General features: G+C 40.6%; 1 long non-coding RNA gene across 1 annotated transcript in view; it reads right to left on the reverse strand.

Moving 5' to 3' along the window:
* Positions 1 to 11,726, reverse strand: part of LOC129052994 (uncharacterized) — a 28,738-nt gene extending 17,012 nt beyond the window's left edge. Inside the window, exons 1-2 of the long non-coding RNA XR_008518120.2 lie at positions 11,375 to 11,726; positions 7,533 to 7,724 (exon numbers count right to left, since the gene is read on the reverse strand). This is a non-coding gene — a long non-coding RNA (uncharacterized LOC129052994). The remainder of the gene's footprint in view (positions 1 to 7,532; positions 7,725 to 11,374) is intronic.
* Between the last annotated feature and the right edge of the window lie 64 nt (positions 11,727 to 11,790).

An 11,790-nucleotide genomic window follows, 5' to 3' on the forward strand; every position in this document is an offset into this window, starting at 1 on the left:
GGTGGAGCAGGTGATCAGAATGAGTCAGGGTGGAGTAGGTAACCGAAAAAGGTTGCTTTATGAGGAAGTTAAGTTTAAAAGTAGAAGGCAAAGAATTGAACATACTGACATATTAATTCTTTGAAAAGAAATTTAGAACTCATATCTAACATGATCATATCATCAGCAAACAGTGACAGTTTGACTTCCTCTTTACCAATTGGATGACCTTTATTTCTTTCTCTTGTCTGATTGCTTTGGCTAGGACTTCCAGTACTATGTTGAAGAGGAGTGGTGAGAGTGGGCATGCTTATCTTGTTCCAGTTCTCAGAGGGAATGGTTTCAACTTTTCCTCATTCAGTATTATGTTGGCTGTGGGTTTGTCATAGATGGATTTTATTACATTAAGGTATGTCCCTTGTATGCCGATTTTACTGAGAGTTTTAATCATATAGGAATGCTGGGTTTTGTCAAATGCTTTTTCTGCATGTATTGTGATGATCACATGATTTTTGTTTTTAATTCTGTTTATGTGGTGTATAACATTTATTGACTTGTGTATGTAAAACCATCCCTGCATCCCTGGTACAAAATTTACTTGATCATGGTGGATTATCTTTTTGATACGTTGTTAGAACTGGTTAGCTAGTATTTTGTTGAGGATTTTAGCATCTGTGTTCATCAAAAATATTGGTCTGTAATTGTCTTTTTTGGTTATGTTCTTTGCTGGTTTTGGTATTAGGATGATGCTGGTTTCATAGAACGAATTAGGGAGGGTTCCTTCTTTCTCTGTCTTGTAAAATAGTGTCAAAAGGATTGATACCAATTATTTGAATGTCTGCTAGAAGTCTGCTGTGAATCCGTCTGGTCCTGGACTTTTTTTGTTGGTAATTTTCTTAATTACCATTTCAATCTCACTGCTTGTTGTTGTTCTGTTCAGGGTATCTAATCCTTCCTGATTTAAACTAGGAGGGTTGTATTTTTCCAGGAATTTATCCATCTCTTCTAGGTTTTCTAGTTTATGTGCATAAAGGTATTCATAGCAGCCTTGAATGATCTTCTGTATTTCTGTGGTGTCAGTTGTAATATCTCCCATTTCATTTCTTTCTTTTTTTTTTTTTGAGATGGAGTCTCGCTCTGTCCCCCAGGCTGGAGTGCAGTGGCGCCATCTCGGCTCACTGCAACCTCCACTCCTGGGTTCATGCCATTCTCCTGCCTCAGCCTCCTGAGTAGCTGGGACTACGGGCACCTGCCACCACGCCCAGCTAATTTTTTTTCTATTTTTAGTAGAGACGGGGTTTCACTGTGTTAGCCAGGATGGTCTCGATCTCCTGACCTCATGATCTGCCCACCTTGGCCTCCCAAAGTGCTGGGATTACAGGCGTGAGCCACCGCACCCGGCCCTCTCCCATCTCATTTCTTACTGAGCTTATTTGGATTTTCTCTCTTCTTTACTTGGTTAATCTTGCTAATGGTCTATCAATTTTATTTGGCTTTCAAAGAACCAGCTTTTCATTTCATTTACCTTCTGTATTTTTGTTTGTTTCAATTTCACTTAGTTCTGCTCTGATCTTGGTGATTTCCTTTCTTCTGCTGGGTTTGGGTTTGGTTTGTTCTTGTTTCTCTAGTTCCTTGAGGTATGACCTTAGATTGTCTGTTTGTGCTCTTTCAGACTTTGATGTAGGCATTTAGGGCTATGAACTTTCCTCTTAGCACTGCCTTTGCTGAATCCCAGAGGTTTTGATAGTTGTGGCATTACTGTCATTCAGTTTGAAGAGTTTTTTAATTTCCATCTTGATTTCATTTTTGACCCAATGCTCATTCAGTACCAGGTTATTTACTTTTCATGTATTTGCATGGTTTTGAAGGTTCCCTTTGAAGTTGATTTCCAGTTTTATTCCACTGTGGTCTGAGAGAGTGTTTGATATAATTTCAATTTTCTTAAATTTATTGAAGCTCATTTTATGGCCTATCATATAGTCTATCTTGGAGAAAGTTCCATGTATTGTTGAATAGAATGTTTTATTCTGCAGTTGTTGGATGAAATGTTCTATATATATCTGTTAAGTCCAATTGTTCCAACGTATAGTTTAAATCCATTGTTTCTTTGTTGACTTTCTGCCTTAATGAACTGTCCATGGCTGTCAGTGGAGTAATGAAGTCACCCATGATTATTGTGTTGCTATCTATCTCATTTCTTAGGTGTATTAATAACTGTTTTATTAATTTGGGAGTTCCAGTGTTAGGTGCCTATATGTTTAGGATTGTGATATTTTCCTGTTGGAAAGGGCTTTTACCATTATATACTGTCCCTCTTTGTCTTTTTTAACTGCTGTTGCTTTGCTCGTTTTTGGTGTCCATTTGCATGAAATGCCTTTTTCCACCCCTTTACTTTAAGTTTATGTGAGTCCTTATGTGTTAGGTGAGTCTCCTGAAGGCAGCAGATGGTTGGTTGGTGAGTTCTTATTCACTCTGCAGTTCTGTATCTTTTAAGCGGAGCATTTAGACCATTTATATTCAATGTTAGTATTGAAATGTGAGGTACTGTTGCTTTCATCATGCTCTTTGTTGCTTGTGTACTTTGGTTTTTGTTGTTTTTGCTTTTTAACTTATATTTTTGTTTTATAGGTCCTCTACGATTTATGCTTTAAAGAAGTTCTGTTTTTATGTGTTTTCAGGATTTGTTTCAAGATTTCGAGATCCTTTTAGCAGTTCTTGTAATGGTGGTTTCGTAATGGCGAATTCTCTCAGCATTTGTTTGTCTGAAAATGACTGTATCTTTCCTTCATATATGATACTTAGTTTCTCTGGATACAAAATTCTTGGCTGATAATTATTTTGTTTGAGGAGGCTGAAGATAGGTCCCCAATCCCTTCTTGCTTGTAGGGTTTCTGCTGATAAATCTGCTGCTAATCTGATAGGCTTTCCTTTATAGGTAACCTGGTGCTTCTGTCTCACAGCTCTTAAGATTCTTTCCTTGGTCTTAAGTTTGGATAACCTGATGACGAAGTGCCTAGGTGAATATCTTTTTGCGATGAATTTCCCAGGTGTTCTTTGTGCTTCTTGTATTTGGACATCTAGGTCTCTCGCAAGGCCAGGAAAGGTTTCCTTGATTATTCCCCTAAATATGTTTTCCAGGCTTTTAGAATTCTCTTCTTCCTCAGGTACACTGATTATTCTTAAGTTTGGTCATTTAACATAATTCCAGATTTCTTGGAGGCTTTGTTCATATTTCCTTATTCTTTTTTCTTTGTCTTTGCTGGATTGGGTTAATTCATAGACCTTATCTTAAAGCTCTGAATTTCTTTATTCTACTTGTTTAGTTCTATTGCTGAGACTTTCCAGAGAATTTCACATTTCTAAAAGTGTGTCCAAAGTTTCCTGAGTTTTTGACTGTGGTTTCTTTAAGCTCTCTATTTCCATGAATATTTCTCCCTTCACTTCTTGTATCATTTTTTGAACTTCCTTGTATTGGGCTTCGCCTTTCTCTGGTCCCTCCCTGATTAGCTTAATAACTAACCTCCTGAATTCTTTTTCAGGTAAACCAGGTATTTCTTCTTGGTTTGGGTCCATTGCTGGTGAAGTAGTGTAATTTTTGGGGGGTGTAGAAGAGCCTTGTATTGTCATATTACTGGGTATCTCAGCCGTGGATACCAGCACCTGTTCCGGTGGAGGTGGCGGAGGGTGCAATGGACTCCATGAGGGTCTTTAGCTTTGGTGATTTAATGCTCTATTTTTGTGCTGGTTGGTCTCCTGCCAGGAAGTGGTGCTTTCCAGAAAGCATCAGCTGTAGTAGCGTGGAGAGGGACTGGTGGTGTGCAGGGCCCTAGAATTCCCAAGATTATATGCCCTTTGTTTTCCACTACGAGGGTGGATAGGGAAGGACCATCAGATGGGGGAAGGGCTAGGCGTGTCTGAACTCAGACTCTCCTTGGGTGGGTCTTGCTGAGGCTGCTGTGGAGGATGTGGGTGAGATTCCCAGGTCACTGGAGTTGTGTACCTAGGAGGATTATGGCTGTTTCTGCTGAGTCATGCAGGTTGTCAGGGAAGTGGGGGAAAGCCGGCAGTCACAGGCCTCACCCAGCTCCCACACAAACTGAAGGGCAGGTCTCATTCCCACCATGCCCTGACCAACAGCCCCAAGTCTGTTTCCAGGCCGAGAGTGAGAAGGGCTTGAAAACTTGCTCAAGGCTATCCGCCTCCCAGCTGTGAGAGAAAAGGGCTTTAATTCTTCTCCCTGCCTGTGAAGTATGCATGCCCAGTTCACGCCCTCCGCTGAGTTCTGGCCAGGAGGCTTCTCGCCACATTCAAATTGTTACAAAGTTCAGCTAGAGAATTCCTTCTCCCTGTGGAGTTTCACCCCCTGCTCCTCTGGCTGCCCTCCAGATGGATCCCTGTGGTGCCAGGCAGGAATGGGCTGCTTGGGTCCCAGCAAGTTCCTGGGTCCTCTACCTCTGTATTTCACTCGGCTCTCTAACTTGACTCAGCTCCAGGTAAAGCTGGAAACTTCACCTGCAAACAGACCTTCAGCCTCTCCAGTGGGGGTGTGTCTTCAGGAGAGGAGGGTCTACCTTTCCCACTTCCGCAGTTGGGAAACTCACAGGAATGTTTTTTTAATGTCAACAGATAATTCTACATCTTGCAAAACTGCCCTTCAGAAATGAGGGACAAATTAAGACATTCCCAGATAAATAGTCAACATTGCATGGGAATTTTTAGCCAGAACAATTAGGCAAGACAGAAACAAAAGGCATCCAAATTGGAAAGGAAGAAGTAATATTATCTCTGTTTGCAGAGGATATGATCTTACAGGTAGAACACTGTAAATATGTCCCCAAAATAACTGTTAGAACTAGTAAATGAATTCAGCAAAGTTGCAGAATACAAAATCAACACACAAAAATGAGTTATGTATCTATATTGACATTAAACAATCTGAAGAGGAAATTAAGAAAACAATTCCATTTACAGTAGCATCAAAAATATTAATATTCTTAGAAATAAACTTAACCAAAGAAGTGAAAGACTTGTACACAGAAAACTACAAAATGTTGCTGAAAGAAGCTAAAGAAGACACAAATAGATGGAAATACATCCCATATTAATGAGTTGGAAGACTTAAAATTGTTAAGATGTCAATATTACCCAAAGTGATCTACAAATTCAATGCAATCCCTATTATTAAATAAAATCCTAATTATGTTTTTGCAGAAATAGAAAAATCAACCCTAAAATTCATATGGAAATTCAAGGAATCGCAAAGAACCAAAACAATTTTGAAAAAAAAAATTTTTTTTAAACTTGGTGGTCTCTCACTTCCTGATTTCAAAACTACAAGCTACAGTAATCAAAACCATGTGGCATAAAGACAGACATACAGACTAATGGAATAATAAAGAGCCTAGAAATAAACCCTCGCATATACGGTCAAATAATTCTCAACAAGGGTGCCAAGACCATCCAATGGGGAAAAGAAAGTCTTTTCAACAAATGGTGCTGGGAAAACTGTAGGTCCACATAGAAAAAAATGAAGTTGGACCCTTACCTTGCACCATGCAAAAATTAATTCAAATTCAAATTAGATTAAAGACCTAAATGTAAGAGCTAAAACTATAAAACTCTTAGAAGAAAACATAGAGGGAAAGTTTCATAACAAGATTTAGCAAAGATTTCTTGTATCTGATATCAAAAGTACAGGCAACAATTTAAAATTATATGAGTTGGACTCCATCAAAATTAAAAACTTTTGTATATCAAAGGACACTATCAGCAGAGTGAAAAGGCAACCCACAGAATAGGAGAAAATATTTGCAAATCATATATGTGATAAGGGACTAATATCCAGAATATATAAAGAACTGCTATGACTCAACAACAACAAAAAAATCTGATTTAAAAATGGGCAAAGAATCTGAACTTCAAAGAAGTTATACAAATGACCAGTAAACATATGAAAAGATGTTCAACATCACTAACCACTAGAGAAATACAAATCAAAACCACAATGAAATACCATTTCACACCCCTTAGGATGGCTATTATAAAAAACAGAAAATAACAAATGTTGGCAAGGATATGGAGAAATTGGAACTCTTGGGCATTGCTGTAGGAACGTAAAATGGTGCAACCACTGTCAAAAAGAGTATGACAGTTTCTCAACAAATCAAACATAGAATTACCATGTATATTAGTCAAGGTTCTCCACAGAGACAAAGCCAATAGGCTATATATAGAGAGAAAGATACAAGAGGGGATCTATTAGGGGAATTGGCTCATGTGATTATGGAGGCTAAGTCCCACAACAGGCTTTCTGCAAATTGGAGACCTTAGAATGCCAGTAGCATGACCCCATTCAAGTCTGAAGGCATGAGAACCCAGGGGGCTGCTAGAGTCCAAAGGATAAAGAGCCTGGAGTGCTGATGTCTAAGGGCAGGAGAAGAGTGTATCCTACCTGCAAGAGCAAGAAAAATCTTTCTGCTATTTTTATTCTATCCTGGCTCCAGCTGATTAGATGGTGCCTGCCCACATTGAGGGCAAATCTTCCCCACTTAGTCCACTCACACTCACATGTCAATATCCTCTGTAAACACACTCACAGAAACACCAAAAAATAATGCTTCACCTGTTCTCTAGTTATTCCTTAATCCAGACAAGTTGACACCTAAAACTAATCATCACACCATGGGACCTAGCAATTCCACTTCTGGGCACAAAAGAACTGAAAGCAGGGACTCAAAGAGATACTTGTATACCCACGTTCATAGCAGTATGATTCACAATAGGCAAAAGGTGAAAGCAACCCAAGTCTCCATTAACAGATGACTAAACAAAATGTGTATTTATATATAATATATATACAATAAAATATTCAGTCTTAAAAACTAAAGAAATTCTGACACATGGACAACATAGATGAACCTTAAAGACATTATGCTAAGTGAAATAAGTCAACCACAGAAGGACAAATATTGTATGATTCTACTTACATGATGTACCTAGAGTAGTCAAATTCATAGAGACAGAAAGTAGAACAGTGGTTGTTGGGGGCTACGAGGAGGGGATGGGCAGTTAGCATTTAATGGGTATGGAGTTTCATTTTGGGAAAGTAAAATTCTGGAGATGAATGGTGGAGACTGGCACACAACAATATGAATGTACTTAATGACCCTGAACTGTACACTTAAAAATGGCTAAAATGGTAAATTTTAAGTTATATATATTTTACTACAAAAAAAAGGTAACATACTAAAATGATCTCATGGGTTTTGTGAGAATCAAATGAGATCCATGTAGAAAAGCCTTGTAATCTATATAGCCCTTCGCAAATGTTAGCTCTTCTTAGTCATTATCACTCCATTTTCCCCAATCTGATACCATTATCCACACACTTTACCCAGCCACACTTACCCAACAGCACACTGTTTGAGTTTGAGTGCTATCTGGTGAATACTCACCTTCATTTTGCTAAACCCTGGATGCCATGTGCTAGCCAACAATATCCTATTGTTCTGGTTCTTAAACAAAACAAAATCTCAAAGACTTCTTCCTCTTACCTAGTTTTCGCCAATGATTGGCTTTGAAGCAGTCCTTATTCAGTAATAAGAGGTCACCATGCCATGGCCAAGAATAGGGCAAATCTTCCTCCAATTCAGTTGAACTTCCTGGCCTTCTAGCAAACAACATATCTCATAACACATCCTTTGAGCAGGTGAACAACTCTGAACCTTCTTTGAAGGAACAGGATTCTGGGAAAGGAATAAAAGAAATGCATGCAGTGTGTATTGAGAATAAAATCTATTGGCTAAGAAATAAAAAATGAAAATGCTAAAACATGACCAGTTTTGACGGACTAGACAACTCTCTGTAGAGTAGCCACAGGGCTAAACCCTCAAATATTCCCAGAAAGTATAGACATTGCTGTAGAACCAGCCTGATAATGTAGCAGTGCAGAACTTAAGAATGATATTTCTTTCTAGAAAGCAGGCCAATTGATATCTTCATCCTGATATTGATCAGGATCCACGTCAGCATTCAGGTGCTCTCTGGCTATAAGTTTCCTTAGCTCTTGCAGGCGCTGCTCATTGAAGATTTCTCTTAACACAGGTAATGCTACCAGTCTCATCTGGCACCTTTTTCATGCAATGACAACTATCCAGGAGTTGCTGCCTTTCCAGATATCCCCTGCGAGACCAATGAGGGATTTTATTCCATGACTCTTTGAAGAGGTTCAAACATGGATCAAACACGAAGTAGTAAGTACCCCAGCCTTAGAAATTTAATCTTTTATGACTCGGAGAAAGAACCCAAGTCCCTGTGCCTTCACAGTCTTGAATATCTTTGCTTGTTTCACTTACGTTTACCTCACTCAAGATTCTTAGTGTCATCGACATGACTGGTTAAGAACTCAGGACTTTTCAACAAAGTCTTCTGCCAGTGCCCCACAAATCATGACTGTGGTCTCTCAAATTCTTTGATTCTCCACTAGGTTCCCTTTCTCCTCCATTCAAAGCCCCAAATAACATTTACCCTATATATTTAGTCCCGTTTTTTTGTAGAAATGCTTCTTTGCTTGTGTTCCCCCTACCTTTTCATACCATACTTATATCGTTAATTGAGGCTCAGTCATAACATCAACAACAGCATGAAACATCCCACCTTCTGTCTTCATTTTGCTATAAACTGGAGGCAAAGGAAATGCTGTCACTCAGGGAGTATATCAATGAAGGGGAAGACTCTCACAAGACAGGCACTGAGGCAGGAGTCACTAGCACACAGTGTATAAGTGAAATCTAAATATAAAAAAGCAAGCACTTGGGATACATCGCTTGCACACACCTCCTCTTTTATAACCAGTAGAGTGAAGTTGGTTGCTGAAGTCACAGAACCAATCGTCTATTTTCCGCAGATGGCTGATGATAACAGAACAAGCCCTGGCTAAGTCCCCCACCCTTTTCTTGAGTAGCTCATTGTTATGAGCCACGGACCCACCATCACCAGGTCACATGTTCTGTACTCTTTCCTAAAAACAGTGACAAAATATGCTGAGCCATCCATATTTCCTCAGTTACATTGAGAGGCAGGAGATATAACAATTAAGCAGTCTCTGGAGCCAGAGCAACCTGAGCTCAAACCATACCTTAGCTTGCTTGTTGTGGGACCTAGGCAAAGTTACTGAAACTTCTTTAGACATGTTTATCAATAAAATGGGTATAGTTGACTGGCTCCAAGATTTCTTGACCGCTTGATGTATTTGCCCTGCATAATTCCTAAGACTGTGATTATAATGGATTTTACTCTCATGATTAGGTTTTCACATAGCACAGTTGACTTTAATACAGGGAGATTATCTGGGTAGGCCTTGCCTAAACACAAGAGCCATTTAAAAGCAGAGTTCTCCCCAGCTGGTCAAAAGAGAGAATCTCTGTTCAGAGATTCACAGCATAAGAAGGTTTCAATGCGCCATCACTGGCTCTGAGATGTAGAAACCCACATGTAAGGACCAAAAAGAAGCCCTTAGGAGCTAAGAGCTACAGCCCTCCAGCCAACCACCAGCAAAGAAACAAGGACCTCGGTCCTACAACCACAGCCAAACAAATTCTGCCAACAAGAAAAATGAGCTTGGAAGCTGATTCTTCTCCCAAAGATTCCAGATAAGAGTACAACACCTTGATTTTAACCTTGTGAGATCCTAAGCAAAGAACCCACTCATGTCCACCCAAACTTCTGACCTACAGAACTGTGAGCTAATAAATGAGTGTTGTAAGCCACTAAGTTTGTGGAAATTTGTTACACAGCAATAGAAAACTAATACAATGAGGACACAGCAAGTGCTTAATAAATGTTAGCTTTTATTATTACTAACTAATTGGGATCAGCTACACAGTTGTAAGAAGGCTAAAGTAAAAATTATTTATGCAAGGCTGGCAGTGCAACATAGCATTCAGATCCAGGGTCCATTTGGTCTAATATGGCTGATATTAAGTGTTTCTCAAGGGGAGAGACATTATTGGCATTCAATGGGGGGAGGGGTTCATCGTGTAGAACTGTCTTGGACATGGCAGTCCATTTATCATCTCTGGCTTCTCTTCCCCTAGCAGTAGTCATTGCAACAACTGAAAATGCCACTGTACATTTCCAAAAATGCTCCTCCACAAGGGTTGAGAACTTTGAGAACTACTTTAAGGGGAATTTCATAAGAAAGCATGCGTGTCTTAAATGCTGCCATAAAGCTACCTCAATAACTACAATGCTACTCAAATTACCTGACCCTAAGAATCGGCAGTGGCACTTGTTTAAATATAACGATTCCCAAGTTCTTTCCCTGGAGTCCCATTCCATGAGGCTGGGGTAGAGCCCCAGGAATCTATACTCTTAAAGACCCCAGGTGAATCTTTTGTTTATGTAAGTTTGCTAAACACTGAGTTAGAAATATACTCAGCCGTACATGCATTTAGCAAAAGTTCACCACAACGGAACAATGACACACACCAAAACTCTTTGAAACTTTGCCTTCTACAGAGCTGTAAATCTCCTTTTGGACCATTCCATTACACAAGGTGTCCTCTTGGTCACACAGTGATTGCAAATGGGACTCGAGTCATGGAAACGGGAATACTCTTCTCAAACTTTCCATCTTTACCAGAATTACTTCTTAAAGTGATATGCTGCACGGCGTAAACTAGCACTTATTAATTTTTTCTAAATATTTATCATATTTCATATACTTTTATTTTGGAGATGGAGTTTCGCTCTTGTTGCCCAGGCTGGAGTGCAATGGCGGATCTCAGATCACCATAACATCCATCTCCCGGGTTCAAGCGATTCTCTGGCCTCAGCCTCCTGAGCGGCTGGGATTACAGGCATGCGCCACCACGTCCGGCTAATTTTGTATTTTTAGTAGAAAAGGGGTTCTCCATGTTGGTCAGGCTGGTCTCGAACTCCCGACCTCAGGTGATCCGCCCGCCTAGGCCTCCCAAAGTGCTGGGATTACAGGTGTGAGCCACCGCGCCCGGCCCATATACTTTTAATACATGTGGAATTAATAAAAACGTCCATGCCTCCAATTCCGTGGCTATTTTACTGTCTTCCTTTTTCGGACAAGTCCCTCAAAGGTAGCGCTCTTGGCTCCTTCCTTTGCTTCTCCCCTAACCCTATCCTCCTGAGGTGCCCCCTGGATTTCCTCCAACCCCGGCAGGGTCTGCCTTTCCAGGCTGATACAACGACCTGCCCTGCATGCCATATCCCAGGCGCGTGGGCACCAAAGCGTGGAAAAACCGATGAATGACGTTTTCTGTTTCCGATACTCTGCCTGCCCGAATCCCCCGCCGCACCGCCCCACCACGAAGCACATGGAACCCACGGACTACACGAGGACAGAGGTCTGTTCTCCCTTTACCTCTCCCATTTCTTCAACTATGCTTCTCTCGGCTGGCATGCCCTTTCCTCATCTCACTCCATAGACGCACAAGTTTAGCAAATAATATGCACGCTCCTGGGACGGGCCCAAGCATTTCTCTCCCTTGATAGGGCGGAACTAAAGTGCAAGCGCCACAGTTGTCAGCTAAGGACTTCCCTGTTACCATGGTAAAGCCGCTGCGCCTTTATTGTGGTTGAGGAGTACTTGCATCAACCTAAGAGAAAATTAATAAGAAGGAAGTCTGCAGGCTGAAACCCTTCAAATTAGCCTGGACTCGCCTGCATCTGGCTCTGAACAGAGTTAATCTCAGGGGTGGGAGTTTAGCCCTCCGGTGGACTCAACTCGCGCCTGCGGCTAACATAATGTCGCCAGGGGAGGGGCTCTGCGTCCGTTCC

The sequence above is a fragment of the Pongo abelii genome, chromosome X (genome assembly GCF_028885655.2).
Source record: "Pongo abelii isolate AG06213 chromosome X, NHGRI_mPonAbe1-v2.0_pri, whole genome shotgun sequence".
Taxonomy (NCBI): domain Eukaryota; kingdom Metazoa; phylum Chordata; class Mammalia; order Primates; family Hominidae; genus Pongo; species Pongo abelii.